Genomic DNA, 16,005 nt, shown 5'->3' on the forward strand with positions numbered 1-16,005 from the left:
TTTCTTATAGTTAAGAGTCTCCCTCTCTGATTTCATCTTGTTTTATTTTTTCCTCTCTTTCCCTATGCTCCTCTGTTTTGTTTCTTAAATTCCACATATGAGTGAGATCATATGATAATTCTCTTTCTTTGATTGACTTGTTTTGCTTAGCATAATACCCTCCAGTTCCATCCACATTGTTGTAAATGGTAAGTTTTCATCCTTTCTGATGGCTGAGTAATATTCCATTGTGTGTGTGTGTGTATATATATATATATATATATATATATATATATATATATATATATATACCATACCCTCTTTATCCATTCATCTGTTGATGGACATCTGGGCTCTTTCCATAGTTTGGCTACTATGGACATTGCTGCTATAAATATTGGGATGCAGGTGCTCCCTCAGATCACTACATTTGTATCTTTCGGGTAAATACCCAGTAGTGCAATTGCTGGGTCATAGGGTAGCTCTATTTTCAACTTTTTGAGGAACTTCCATACTGTTTTCCAGAGCGGCTACACCAGTTGGCATTCCCACCAACAGTGTAAGAAGTTTCCCCTTTCTCCGCATCCTCTCCAACATCTGTCATTTCCTGACTTGTTAATTTTAGCCATTCTGGCTGGTGTGAGGTGGTATCTCTTTGTGGTTTTGATTTGTATTTCCCTAATGCTGAGTGATGTTGAGCATTTTTGCATGTTTCTTTTGGCCATTTGTAGGTCTTCTTTGGAGAAATGTCTGTTCATGTCTTCTACCCATTTCTTGATTGTATTATTTGTTCTTTGGGTGTTGAGTTTGATAAGTTCTTAACAGATTTTGGATACTAGCCCTTTATCTGATATGTCATTTGTGAATATCTTCTCCCATTCTGTCAGTTGTCTTTTGGTTTTGTTGACTGTTTCCTTTGCTGTGCAAAGGCTTTTTATCTTGAAGTTCCAATAGTTCATTTTTGCCTTTGTTTCCTTTGCCTTTGGAGACGTGTCTAGTAGGAAGTTGCTGTGGCTGAGTTCATGGAGATTGCTGCCTGTGTTCTCCTCTAGGATTTTGATGGATTCCTGTCTCACATTTAGGCCTTTCATCCATTATGAGTCTATTTTTGTGTATGGTGTAAGGAAATGGTCCAGTTTCATTCTGCATATGAATATCCAATTTTCCCAACACCATTTCCCAACACCATCTTTTTTCCTCTGGATATTTTTTCCTAGTTGACCATAGAGTTGAAGGTCCATTTCTGGGTTCTCTAATCTGTTCTATTGATTTATATGTCTGTTTTTGCGCCAGTACCATACTGTCTTAATGATCACAGCTATGTAATAGAGCTTAAGGTAAGGCATTGTGATGCCACCAGCTTTGGTTTTCTTTTTCAACATTCATTTGGCTATTCAGGGTCTTTTCTGGTTTCATACAAATTTTAGGATTATTTGTTCCAGCTCTGTGAAAAAAGTTGATTGGGGATTGCATTGAATGTATAAATTGCTCTAGGTAGCATAGACATTTTAACAATATTTGTTCTCCAATCCATGAGCATGGAATGTTTTTCCATTTCTTTGTGTCTTTCTCAATTTCTTTTGTAAGTGTCCTGTAGTTTTTAGAGTACAGATCTTTTGCCTTTTTGATTTGGTTTATTCCTAGGCATCTTATGGTTTTTGGTGCAAGTGTAAATGGGATTGACTCCTTAATTTCTCTTTCTTCTGCTTCATTGTTAGTGTATAGAAATGCAACTGATTTCTGTGCATTGACTTAATATCCTGCCACTTTGCTGAATTCGTGTATAAGTTCTAGCAATTTTTCGGTGGAGTCTTTTGGGTTTTCCACATGGAGTATCATGTCATCTGTCAAGAGTAAGAGTTTGACTTCTTCTTTGCCAGTTTTGATGCCTTTTATTTCTTTTTGTTGTCTGATTGCTGAGGCTAGGACTTCTAGTACTATGTTGAACAACAGTGGTAAGAATGGACATCCCTGCTGTGTTCCTGACCTTAAAGGAAAAGCTCTCAGTTTTTTCCCCATTGAGAATGATATTCACTGTGGGTTTTTCATATATGGCTTTTATGATATTGAGGTATGTTTCCCCATCCCTACACTGTGAAGAGCTTTAATCAAGAAAGGATGCTGTACTTTGTCAAGTGCTTTTTCTGCACCTATTGAGAGGATCATATGGTTCTTGTCCTTTTCCTAAAGAACCTTCTTCACTGAGTCTCCAAACCCAATGATTCCAAGTGGTTTTAATTTACCCTTGTTTATGATAAAATAAATGTTATTCTGATTGATTGGCAAATGTCTACCAGCAGCAATAAGAGCAATTATGTTTGACATGAAGACATTATAAAATCTATAACCCAAACCTTTAAAGCCCGATTTGAAATGTCAAATTTGACTTATGAGAAACAGTTATAATCCTGCTTCATGCAAAAAGCATTAGGTTAATGCTGGAGCAAAGTACTGTTGCCAAGCATGCGCTGGCATAATTAATCAGGGATATTTCAGAAACGAATCGTCTCCAAGAGGTTATTGATTTACTGTCACGACAATTTTCCTTACGGCGGCAATGGTGCTCCAGAGCTGGGATGCACTGGCATGTGTGTTTCACTGACTAAGCCTTGATCTGTCCTCCTGGACGCCTGCCATCCTGCACTGACATCTGCAAACACTCACATTTGACAGCTTCATGCCTGAGCGTGGTGGCTTCCAAGTTGATTAGGATTAGTTCAGAGGGGTTTTGGACTAGTCTGAGTGTAATCGAAAGCAGAGAACTGTGAGTCTCCAGAGAGTGACATGTACCTAGTAAATGGCATCATATTAATAGAGAATGTGCATGTGCATACACATGCATGCAAATGTGCATTTGCAAATGCATCCATGCACACACACATGCAAACACATGTGTGTAAACACACCCATGCACACACATATACACGCATAAACATACTCGTGCACACACACGCATAGGTACAAATGGACACACGCACAGAGCATACTTAAGGAATGGTGCAGATTTCAGTTTTAATATTGAAGCTTATCTCTACTATCTATTAAACTAAATTCAAGTCTTACAGAAACGTTATTTGAAACACATACAAAGCAGCTATAACTTAGCTCTTTTTCACAATGATTCCATGATTTAAAGTAATTCTATCAGAAGAAGGTTTCGCAGCACAGAGTATTCAAATGTTCTCCCAAAGATTACAGGGAAAAGTCAGGGGAGAAAGTGACAATTTAGCTCACAGCTCGCAACTTTTTCTCTGTAGCCTCTTAACTTGGTTTTGCAAACAGAAAAGGACACAATTTCTACACAAAGTAATGTTGATGGTTACAGAAGTATGGATGGACTGATAGTAGATACTGGGTGGAGAGAGGTCTCCAGGAAATGGATAACATCTCTGCTACCCTGGACACAGTGCATTAAGTTCAATGTCCCTTCTAGGTCTTTTTGCAAGCCATATTCCCCTGTACATTTTGTGTCCTGCTTAGGCTGCATTGTTGATTGTACGGCCAACACTGAGTACGGATGAATGGGGACTCAAGTGGCTGCATAAGCTCTTCTCTCAATGGGGAGATGAAGAGAAGACAGAGCCAGGAAGCCATTCACCCTTAGCAGTCTACATGACTTCAAGCCAACTGGAGTCCTTCTGGACCCCAAGCTCCTCATCTGGAAGAGTCTGCAGCAGTTGACTGAGGGATCCTATTTAAGTCCTGAGAATTAATGCCTACATCCTTGACAATACGCTTCTGTATCCAGTGTTTATATCTGCCCTTTCTTCCTCCCTCACTGCGTAAACTTTCATCTGAAGTATGACACATATAGTGCACAGATAGTAAGTGTCCAGGAGATAAATGTTCACAAAGTGAACTCACTCCCAAAACCGGCAGCCACATGAAGAAACTGAGCATTATAAGTCCCCCAGAATATCCCCCTCAAACCCCCTCTTGTCACAACTAATTGCCCCCCTCAAGGTGACCAGTACTCTGACTTTGAACACCACAGTGGTTATGTTTCACTTTAAAATTTACATGAATGAAATACAGTTTGTTTGTTTGTTTGTTTGTTTGTTTGTTTGGTGCCTGGCTGGTTTTGCTCAATATTACGTTGGTGAGATTCACCCATGTTGAGGTGTAGGGTTGTGGGTTTCCATTCTCACTGCTGTATAGTGCTCCATTGCATGAATACAACACAATTTATTCATTTATTCTACTGTGGATGACACTGTGGCTCTTTGCAGTTTGATCCATTTAGAAAACATGCTGCTATTAGCATTCTTCTGTGTTCTTCTCTTGGTGAACACATGTTGGCATTTTTCTCGGCTATATACTGAGGAGGGATTTGCACTGTACACGACTGGGTGCTCAGCTGTAGTAGACGATGCCGAAGAATTTTCCAGGGTGATTGTACCAACTTACACTCCTATCAGCGGTGTATGGAATTCCACGTGTTCCACATCCTTGTCAGCCTTGATACTGTCTGTCTTTTTCACTTCAGTTGTTCTCATGCTTGCCCTTTAAATGACAATATTGCACGCCTAACTGTCATCACCTTTGGATCAGGCTGTCACAGTGTGGTAGGTCAGGTTCCCTGTGGAGCAGACCCTGAGATGGAAACCCGCGCGCAGAAGGTTTATCGAGGAGTTTCTGAGCATCAGCGCCTGTCAGGGCAGAAGAAGGAAGAGCCATGCAGCAGAGGGAGAATGGAGCCAGGGACATGGTCTCAGCATGGCTGACCCATGGCGAGCTCGGAAGCCAGCCCTGCCCTTCAGAGCTGCCTCGAACTGGAGTAGGTGGGCCAGGTCTTCATACCCTCACACACCAGTTATGGGGCGCAGGCTGTGACAGGGAAGGGACCTGACCTCTATCAAGACAGTTCTCCTTGGGATAGGGTGGTTCCAGGAGAGGACATCTGGAAGCACTGAAGAGGGCAGCACTCCCAGCTGCTGGCAAAGTAAGTGCTTTGTCCCAGAGGGGGCCTGGGTGGTACAACACTGCCTCCTCTGAACAGGGATGGTCTTTGTTCAAGTGCTATTTGCCAGCGCATTCCGTGTCTTGGCCATAGAGTCAGCAGTGCAGCCAGCTAAAACTCTATTTGTGAAATTCATTAAGGGAATATCTACCATGACGAGAGCCTGACAGTTCACAACTGCTCTGCAGGACTGTAAATGCGCTGACGTTGGCATGGATGAGAACTTCGTTTTTTAGGAGGCAAGCAGCTGGTCAGTACGTGGTAAAATCCCTCACTAACCATTTCATTTGGGGGCTATAAAGTCAGCTGTTGTAATTTTACACATGGTCATGCACGACTCATCAGCCTCCTTGACATGCCACTGGGTTTCTTATTAACTAGGGTATAGTTGGCACTTCAGGCTCTTTACAACTTGTTATCAATTTGTAGCTATTCAACAATTTATTCAGCTGAATAAGGCATAGGCTAGACCATCTAGTTTTGGTGAGCACGGATTTGAGATTCTAGGAATCATGCCAGTCACATGGACGACACATTCTCTTGTGAGACTGTGCATATGGGAGGGATTTCTGGAGGAAGAAGTGTGCTTCAGGCTCCAAATCCAGATCTTAACAAAGTGACCCTAGGTTTTATTTTTCCTTATGGCCTATCCTTTGTTATTTGCACCCACAGACCAATATTTTAAACAACTTTATTTCCCAAACCATATATATCAACTCTTAATCCTCCCCATTTTAATATAATTAATCAAAGACATACATTTTGGCCAGCTTCGGATCAGAATGAGATCAACAGTATTACCGCACAGCTCACAGAGTTCAGCCAAATCAAAGAAACCTGACATTTTCATTAGCCTCTGCAGCCTAATCAAGGGCAGAAATACATTTTTGTAAGCTTAAATGCAACTCGTGGGCTGCTCCCCACACCTATTTTCGTTGACCCCTAGGAGTCAGCTCCCCATTGTGCAGCTATCTTGGGTAAGCAGAAAAATCCCCAGTGAACGTAGTGCTGACTGAAATTTGTGTCTCTTTACAGGAGCCCGCCTCACTCGTGGATATTGGCCTTCAAGGGCTGTTCATGGGCTTTTGTCTTTAGGCCGACCCCTTGCTCCAGCCAATGTATCTCCCTGACTCAATATTCTTCTTGCTCCTACAGTCATGAATCGAAGCTTTCTGGGAGCCACTAAAGAAGGAAGCAGGATGAGAGCAGAGCTCACTCAGAGGCTTTAGAACCCTCGCTCTCAAAAATCAGAGCGGATGGAGGGGAAAGGACAAGAGAAAGACTATTCCACAGTATAAAATGAGGAGCATTATGGGCTGTGTGAACTAGCTGTAGCAGGCAGTTCCGGAATGCTGGGGCTAGGAATAAAGCGAGCTGAGGGTTGTACCAAAGCTGTGTGCTGTGCTCCACGAGGATGGGCACCTTAGGGGTTATGGAAGTGGAATACACTGAAAGTGTAAATTGATTCAATAACTGTTTTGCTAAATTCATGAATATGACCAAGCATAAAAGACTAGTAGAGAAAGCGAGGGTGCGTTAAGACTATCAAGCGTCCTTAGAGTTAAGGAAACTCAAATAAATCCTTCTCCAATGTGGAGGAGGACCCCTTCCTCTGGCCTTAACTGATCTGGGGTCTGACCCACCACGGTGATTGCTTCAGTCTAGAAGAAACAAGGTGGCTTCCAGTATTTGAGCAGAGATGTAAGAATCCTTCAGACGCTTGAGCAGGAGCTGGTTTACAAATGTAGATGAGGAACAGGAAAGGGAAGGAGAGAGAGGCAAGGGCCAGGTTGCTTCCCTGAGTCATGTGCATATTCTCGGGCTCTGCCTAAATTGGTCCCTGGTAATATTATTGTCTTTGATCAATTCTTGACAGATCATCTCAGGTGATTTCCGTTTCATACCTGCAGGAAATGGGCCCCAGTCTTATCCTTGATTCCTTTTAATTCATCACCTGTGGAGCATTACAGATAAGCAGGATTCTAAATCAGAGTAATGAAGAGAAATGTCACTGAACGGTATCTGGATGCCCCTGGTGTGAGAAGAGCTAGAGATTAAGCAAATGAAATGCATATCATAAGAGGCACTGACTTCACAGCCTTGCAGGGACAGCCGGGAAGGAACATGCGCACAGGGCTTTCAGACAGTAGGTGCTTCCATATCTTTGCGCCATGAGGGAATGGGTGAGGCTTCTGCAGAAACACGGTGAGCCCAAAGGCATGACGGGGTTACTTTCTGTCATTTTAAGTTCACAGGGAGGGTGAGCCAGTCTTTCTATAAGGGTCTCTCTCACAAAGCTCTCTCCTCCCAATGAGGTATATTGTGTTCAGCTCTTGCCAAACTTAAATTGCATCCATGTTAAAAGAGGAAAAAAGACTTTAGCACATTCCTTAGGGGAATGGAAACAATTTATTTTGTTTGTTTCTAATGGAGAGGGTTAGCTCCAAAATCTCACTGTGAGGTCTGAGAATCTGGGCTGAGGACCGCCAGGCAGCCAGAGGGAGCGGGAGAAGGAGAGAGGGAGAGAGAGAGAGAGGGGTGAAAGAGTGGGGGAGAAACAAGGAGAGGGAGAGAGGGTGGAAGAAAGGGGGAGAGAGAGAGAGAGAGAGAGAGAAGGAGAGAGAGCAGCCACTGAGACCTTATCAGGTGATTGAGACAGCAGGGGCAGCCAGTTATAAAGCCACTGCATAAACTATAGTTCCCGGATTTAGGGCAGGAATACATACTTAGCGAAGTATTATATGAATTGATGTGCTTTCACAATATTTAGTTTTTCTTAAAAATGCTTGTTTTCTTTTAAAATTGAAACCTTTCTCTGCTGCTCGGCACAACCAAATACAACATCGTTTGAGGGGGTGGCGGTTTTTGTTTGTTTGTTTTGTTTTCCTCCCTGATATTCAGAAAATGGAACGGCCAATCTTCCAGTCACCTCGCTTCAGAGGAGGGAGGTAGAAGGCATAAATGCAAATGACCTGGGCGATCACAAGTAATGAGCTTTTAGAAAGACTCTCTGATTTCCCAACATAAACTGGATGATGAGAAACATAAGCATGATTTCTCATCTTCTGGTGTCCCCAAAAGCTTATTTTGTAATATAATTTATTTCCAAAGGGTGGGCTTAGTCTCCTAACAAGAGTGGAGCATTGTCACTGCAAAGCTGCAAATGTCAGCATACAGCCTCAGGGTTAACATGAGCGGCATAAATAACCAGGAAAATGCATCCTTCTCAGAGTTTCCAAGCCTGTAATAAGACTGCTGGCTTTTCAGTGATATACAGTCTCTTTTTATGTTCGGCAGAGAGCAGTATGGTTTGGGTCTTGGAGATACTGTTTGATTGCTTTACAGAAACCAATCAATAACACACAGGTAAAGTTTTCTGCAAGATACATAAATCCTAGCGAGGGGAGACCAGCTGTTGTGAGATTCTGGATGGGCTCCAGTTTCCAACTGGGGAGTCTCAAGGAAATGATCCTGAATCTGGGGCTTTGTTTGGATTTCAATGGAACATAATCGGGCGACATCTGGTCCCCCACCTTGTGCTGGCTTGGCCACACTTCCTCCGCCGTGGCTCTGGGCACCTCCTGCAGGGCTTCCTGTGAGTGCCAAGGACCAGTGCCCTGCCTGTCACCAGCTGCCAATCAGTTTCTCACAGTGGGGGACAAAAAACGAACTGGGGGCCCTGAAGATGCCTGCTGAGAATGACTATAAAAATGATCTTCAAATGCAATTTGGGTCCCGCTGCCCCACAAGTTACTGGACATGAGACAAAAAAGAATTTTAAAACTAACTTTGGGGCGGGAGCTGGGGGGGAAGCTAGCAGAAGGGAATCAGGAAAAGCAGAGGAGACTGGCAGCAGTGTGGGGCACAAGGTACAGGAAAGGTGAGGAAGGGGTGAGAGACCTAATGAATAAGGGAGAATAATAAACAAATTCATGGAAACACATGCACTCTTACTAATAAGCAGTAACATTCAAGTGAAAAACTATTTTCACATATTAAATTAGCAAGTCTTTCTTTTAAAATAAGAATACTCCGTGTTGCAAGGAGGAGGTGAAAAATGCATGCTCCTGAATGCTGGACAAAGAATGCATGGCAACCGCTGTTTTGGATGGAAACTGACCCTATTATCAAGGGCTGCGAATCCTTTCCCAAAGACTGAATTGAACTTCTAGGTCTGTGCTAAAGAAATAATAATCAGCCTAAATAAAACAAATAAACACAAGATAAAAACACATCCTTCCTCAGCTTAGTGAACAAAGATATTTTCCCTAACCCTATTTACGACAGCAAAATAATTAAAAATTATCTTAATGATCTCTAGTGAGGGAACAGTTTTTAAACTAAGATATATCCACTCCACGGAATACTACATAGATACCAAGAAAAAATACTTATATTATCATACTTAGACATCAAAGAACATCAAAGACTACTTATATTATTAAATGTAATTTCAAAAATCTTGTTTTTGTTCCTAAAAGGAAGACATTATAACGTTAACAATGACTTCCTTTGTCTGCAGGACCATGAGTGACCATCTTTCTTGTTTCTACACTTTTGTATTTTTTCAAATGCTCTTTAATTTGTACATATTACTTTATTATTAGAGATAACTTCATGAAAAATCTTAAAGAATTCACGAAAGAAAATGTTGCCTATGTATAGGAAAATACATGAATGTTTTAAAGAAAACACAGAAATACGAAGAAACAGGGCTCAGCTTATAGTAGAAGCTGAGAAGAGGAGCAGGAAACAGGGTAAAAATGAGCCCGTTCCAGATATGAGAAATAAAACAGTGAGGAGGAGGGAGAAACGTTAAGTCAGTGATAAGAAAGAAAGACCAGATAAAATCACAGGACACAGAAAATGAAGAATACTGGATCCCTATGGCTTTGCCGGAGGACATTTCAAAATGCTAGGTCACCAGAAGCAGTACTGGGGCAAGGTCACGTGCCTTTGCACACGGTGAGGTCAGAAGATGATTGGGCTGAGGGGAGGCAATGGATGAATCTGATTTCCCTTGTCCACTGTCACGGCCAGGAGTCCTGGAGTTTTCAGTTTCAAGTTTTCAAGTCAGTCTGTTGGGACATATGTGCCCCAACACATATTCCTTGTGGCTTTGCCCTGCTAACTGGATGGTCTCCCGCTTAACTCGGGTGGTCATTTGATGCATGATATCTCAGGCTAGCTAATCAGATTTGTTTGCAGAGAAATGGAAAGGTGAGAGCTTAGAAAGGATTGCAATAATCATGCATATTGAAAATTGCTGAAAAATTGATAATGTGTAGGCAGAAAGGTATACATTGCATGATTCTCATGTGTGGTCCCCTATGAGTGTCTTTCTCTGGCCCTTTGGGAAACTCAAAGGGAAAGCATAATTGTTATGTGTCTTTCTAAGATCTTCCACTTGCTAGATTGTAAACCTTTCTTTAAAAAATGAGTCTTCGATTTTAGTTCTGTGTGTTGTATATTGGCTGCCTCTATCCTTTTCTAATCCTGCCTAAAATCCCTTCCTTCACTCTAGATAACCTTAAGAATCCCTACTTCTTAAAACCCATATATGATCAAGTAGTAAGTAAATGGGATTTCTGGCAGCAATTTCCTCCATCTGAAGGCCACAGCTTTCTAGAATTTCCTTATTTTCTCTGCCTTTGCTTCCCTTTTGGCTCTTCAGCTTCCCATACAGTCAGATAAAAGAAGGCAGTTTCTGTTTCCCAGCACCACCATAAACATCAGGCGGGACTGTATGGTAATGTTTTTCCCACAGTAAATAATTCTTCCTAACTCTCGCTTGTGGATGGAGCCTTCAATTTCCTAGAGAAAAAGTATCTTGGTGATGATGTCACCCTGTTTTAACAACATGAAGTATTTAATATTTCCTGTGCTACTCGGATTATATAAACCCATTTACCTTCCCCTGGTACAGTTTAAATTTGCAAGTAGATTTAATATAGAGATGTTTTTTGCTAAGCCGTATTATGAAAACACTTCCTCTTGCAAATTCTCCAATTGCCTTCTGTTATTTATTTCACTGCCACGTCCATGGCTGGGCTGCAGCAATTGTGGAGATCCTCTTAGCAGCAGCACCTTGAGTGTGTCATCTAAGTCTCTTTTTCAGTAGTGGGATGAGTTAGATTCCCTCTCTCTCTCTTATAGCTCACACGTTTGCTGAAAGATAATCATTGAGAGAAATTGACCATAAACTAACCATTTGCTTTTCCCAGAGTCCAAGGATTACCAGCCCATTTAAATTACTGCACTAACATCAAGGAAGGAAAAGAACTTCAAGAAGTTCCTTAAGTCACTGCAAGGTTAGAGTTGTTTGCTTAGCTCATTGCTCTCATTGGAGGTGTCCTTAACTGGATTTCTCTTTTTCACTGGAGGCAGTGGTAACTCTAAGCGAATGAGGGTTCCTCTAACTTTTCATTTTTGTGGACTCAACCCACTGTAGGGTTAGTTTGGAGGTGATTCTATTTCTCCAGGTGAGTTGACACACTTTCGACTCCAGCATTTGAAATATTTTTATAAGGAGGAAAGGTGTTACGATTTTTATGTGTTTTTGTAATAGCTTTATGCTTCTCCTCTGTAGATTCTGACATTTAACCAAAGCTACTTTTCAGGGGAAACCTGTCTGTTTAGGTCAAGGCCATCGATATTCACACTCCACCCCCAAATCCAGCTTTGCAAGTTTTGCAAGTCACCAACATCGAAGAGCAAGCAATGCTTTCCTTCTTCCTTCCCCAGTCCTCTGGAACATCAGTTGTGCGTGGGTCACAATGAGGCTCCAGGTCATCTCTAGGCTGTTTGCATGTGTTTGAAACCCTGGGACTCTCATTTTTAGTTTTCTCCCCCTTTTTTTTAGCTAAAGAGCTGAAGTCAAAGAGAAAGCCACACTTTTTTTGTTTGCTACTTTAAAGGAGTGAAAGTAAGACTGAGGAAAACTGTGGGCTTTCTCTATGCAAAATGTACTGATCAATGAATAAGGAGCTTTTGCAGGTGTGAGATGAGAAGCAACTGGTTAAGGGAAGGGCTCTGAAGTTGGATGTGGGTGGCATTCTAGCTTCGTACTTACTAGCTTTGGGGCAGAGAGTCAGCTTATTTAAGCCTCAGTTTACACATCTATAAAATGGGGTTAAAAAGAATAACTCACCTAATGGTATTCAGGAATAAATCAGACAATGTATATAAAGTGTTCATCATAGTACCTGGCACATAGATGTTTGTGTTGTCATCGTTTTATTGTCCCAACTGTAATCTTTCCTTGATTCTTCCTTGTGACCACAGTACACCAGAGGGTTTTGAGTGAACTTGGAATACAGTGGCCTTAACGAGCCCATATAGGGAATCTATGATCATGGATGGATGACTGAAAGAATAAATGAATGGATGAATTTTACTGGCTCTTAAAGAGAATCAGAGGATAGTAGTAAATTCCAACTATTTAATAAACACTGAGTACAATTATATATATTGACCTGATGTAGTGGGGTGGGGAGGGGTGTCTGTAAGAGTAGAAGACCCTTACTGTCTTTATTTACCCCCTTCTCCAATATGACTTTGGCCCACATACTCTACAGAAATGGTTCATTTGGCCTCCAGGTCACTATAACCAAATCTTAATGTACTGAAACTTTTAGGCAGTTCATATGCAGTAAGTTTAAAACTAAATTCATCACCAGCCATCTTTTCAAGTTATTGTTCTTCTAGTGTTATCCAAACAAGTGCTCAAATAAGACACTGAGAGTCATTCTCACTTCTTCCCTTCGTATTTCTGTTGGTAAAACTGATTAGGAAACACTAGGAACAAACTAGGGTCTTTTTTTGGGGGGAGGTATGTTCCTAACTTTGGCTACGAGCATATTAGACATTAGAAGCCTTATGATGATCAAGTACATGTAAGTCTGGAGCTTGGAAAGAAGCTTTAGCTACATGGTAAATGAAGTCTTGGGGGTAGATAAGCTCACTTAGGAGAAAAAGTATATACTAAGACCAGAGGGCCTAAGAACATGCCTTGGAGAACTCCACGTCTTGTGCTGGATGGAAGAAGATGAGCCTGCAATGCACAGGAGAGGAAGTAGCCAGAGATAAACAAGGAGAACCAGAAAATGTTGTGTTAAGGAACCAAGGGAAGAAAGATATGAGGAGAGAGCAGTCAGTAGCATTTAATGTTACTGAGAAGGCAAAATGAGGACTGAAAAATGTCTACTGATGTTCTGGCAACTGGAGGTCAGCAGAGACCTTGGTAAAAGCCACACAGAAGTTGATGAAGACAGAAGACAATAGCGTAGTTGATCCTGCTAGTCCATATTATCCGATCTAAACTCTTAGGTCTGGAATTTAAGATCTTTCCTTAATTGTTCCTCAAATTGTTTTCAATGTAAGGTTTCATTTATAATCTCCAAAGTGGCTCTTCGCTTCAGCTATGTCAGTGTCTCCCCCCCCCCCCCGCCATGGATTTCTTTCTCCATTCTATTCACATGTCCTTCTTTGATTTTCTCTGCCAATTAAGTGAAATACCTTCAATAGTTAACAGAGACTGCAGGGTAAGAAGAATGCGAGAGAAGAAAAATCTTTAAGCAAAAGTTTTATGAGTTTTGCAAAAGGGTGTGGGTGAGAACAGAAGATATTGCTTTCTTTAATGTTAGCAATGATTAAGAAGAAATCTTTGCACTGGGATGACTTGTAATTCAGCATTGCTGAGTCAGGCAAACATTAATTCTCTTGATGATTTGAGTCATAATTTGCCAGTTGGTTGTTCACAATTCATGAAGAGGCTGAATGAACTCAGCTCATTTGAATTTGTTCAGCATGTTCAATACTTTCCCATTTTATGATAGATTAAATGATAGATGAAAGAATAAATGAATGGATGAACCTCACTGGCTCTTAAAGAGAATCAGAGGATAGTAGTAAATTCCAACCATTTAATAAACACTGAGTACAATTATATATATTGACCTGACGGGGAGGGGTGTCTGTAAGAGTAGAAGACCCTTACTGTCTTCTACTTACTTCTACTTACTGTGGAAGACTTTTGTCTTTATTTTACTGATGAGGAAATTGAAGGCTTGCATTCTCTAGCATTCGTATAGAAAAGGTTTAGTCTAGTGGGAAACATCTGGCTTTTGTCTTTGGAGAAACCTAGATTCAAATACTGCTGATGTTAGTGATTAAATTGGAGGACTGTGGATATTTATTTGGCTTTTCTGATTCTCAGTTTTCTCATCTGTTAAACGGGGATAATACACATGGGATTGTCATGAGGACTAACTTATATAAACCCATAGCTGGGCATAAACAGGCATTGAATAGTTTTTAGTTTCCTTTCCTTTCCCTCCTTAACTTTCAAAATCCCAATAGAGAAAGCATCACCAACTGCACATGGGTACACTTAACCCTGAGAGCTAGCAGGGTGTGATGAATGGTAAGAGGACTCAGCCTCTCACCAAAGTGTATGTGTTTGTAACTAAGTCTCCTTCTTCCACAGACATTATTGTACACAAGTAAGAATCAGAGCTCATGAAAGGGCTCTCTTGGTCTGTTGGACTGACTGAGTTCATAGGGTCAAGACAGAGTGTGCATGTGTGAGGAGAAGGACCATGATTTACCTTTCTGTCTCCACATGTCTTAGTACAGTACCCAGAACCTACCAGACAACCCAAGAAACATGGGATGGTGTTGGCTAATGTAACAGATGAAAAAGCCTGGGTAGGGCGCCGGGGTGGCTCAGTTGGTTCAGTGCTGCCTTCGGCTTAGGTCATGATCCCAGGGTCCTGGGATGGAGTCTCGGGTGGGGCTCCCTGCTCAGTGGAGAGTTTGCTTCTCTCTCTTCCTCTGCCCCTCCTCCCTGCTCGTGCTAGCATGCTCAGTCTCTCTCGTTCTCTCTCAAATAGATAAAATCTTAAAAAAAAAAAAAGAAAAAGGAAAAGAAAAAAGCCTGGCTTAAAAAAAAAAAAAATCTCAACTTGGCTTTGACACAAACTCTGCTTGACCTGGGGCAAATTACATAAAACATCGCAATTTTAGTTCTTTGCGGAGCCATTTAGAGCCAAAATTTTGTGAGAACCAAACTAAACCAAATACAAACCAAAAAAGCAGGCATAAAACTTTTTGTAAAAATATAAATGCTTAACTCTAATAGTTTAACCCATACACACATGCAGAAACTGTTATATATTCCCACTGAAAACCCCAAAGACTCATAAGTATTGCATTTGTACTAATTTCAGAGGCTTCATTTGTTTTTTTAAGGGTTTTCTCAATTCTTTGCAGAGGTCGGTGAATTTTTGTTTCTGTTGTATTTTACAAAGTTATGCTACCTGGAAATATTCAAATTTTCTCTAAATAGTGAACAGTGCATTTTAAACTTAATTTTAGTGACTCAGGTGGTATTGAGAAGGAACAAAATGGATGGGACCCCAGGATCTTGGAACACTCCCTAAAAGCCATCCGGCATGGATCAAGGCAGTAAGCTGCCAGCTGTCTTTGAAACTGACAAAGTGACTTCAGTTAAAATGACACGGCAGCTTTAAAATGATTCTTTCCAAAATAGCCATTCACCAGGAAGTCATAGGTTGTCTTAAATATTTAGTTTCTGTGACTCCAGCTGCATGCTTTAGGGGCAAACGAGACCAAAGGTTGAAAATCTTTCCAAAGACAATTAGATGATTTAAGATTTCCAGGCTCCTCCTCTCATCATTGTCCTCAAATGAGGAAAGAGAAGTGAGCATTGTCTTAATTTTCCCATCTACTACTGACATTTTTACAAAAGACTGCAGTCAGAGGAAATAAATATATATATTTTTAATAATATTTTTTTATTATATTATGTTAGTCACCATACAGTATATCCCTAGGTTTTGATGTAAAGTTCCATGATTCATTACTTGCGTATAACACCCAGTGCACCATGCAATACGTGCCCTCCTTAATACCCATCACCAGCCTATCCCATTCCCCCCCTTCCCTGAAGCCCTCAGTTTGTTTCCCAGAGTCCACAGTCTCTCGTGGTTCATTCCCCCTTCTGTTTACCCCCCCTTTCTTCTTCCCTTTCTTCTCCTACTGAT

At 41.2% G+C, this 16,005-nt stretch overlaps 1 protein-coding gene across 19 annotated transcripts in view; it reads right to left on the reverse strand.

The window, feature by feature from the left end:
* Nucleotides 1–16,005, reverse strand: part of AIG1 (androgen induced 1) — a 310,429-nt gene that overhangs the window by 134,280 nt on the left and 160,144 nt on the right. The window lies entirely within an intron of this gene.

Source organism: Ursus arctos, unplaced genomic scaffold, assembly GCF_023065955.2.
Source record: "Ursus arctos isolate Adak ecotype North America unplaced genomic scaffold, UrsArc2.0 scaffold_13, whole genome shotgun sequence".
NCBI classification, from domain to species: Eukaryota; Metazoa; Chordata; class Mammalia; order Carnivora; family Ursidae; genus Ursus; species Ursus arctos.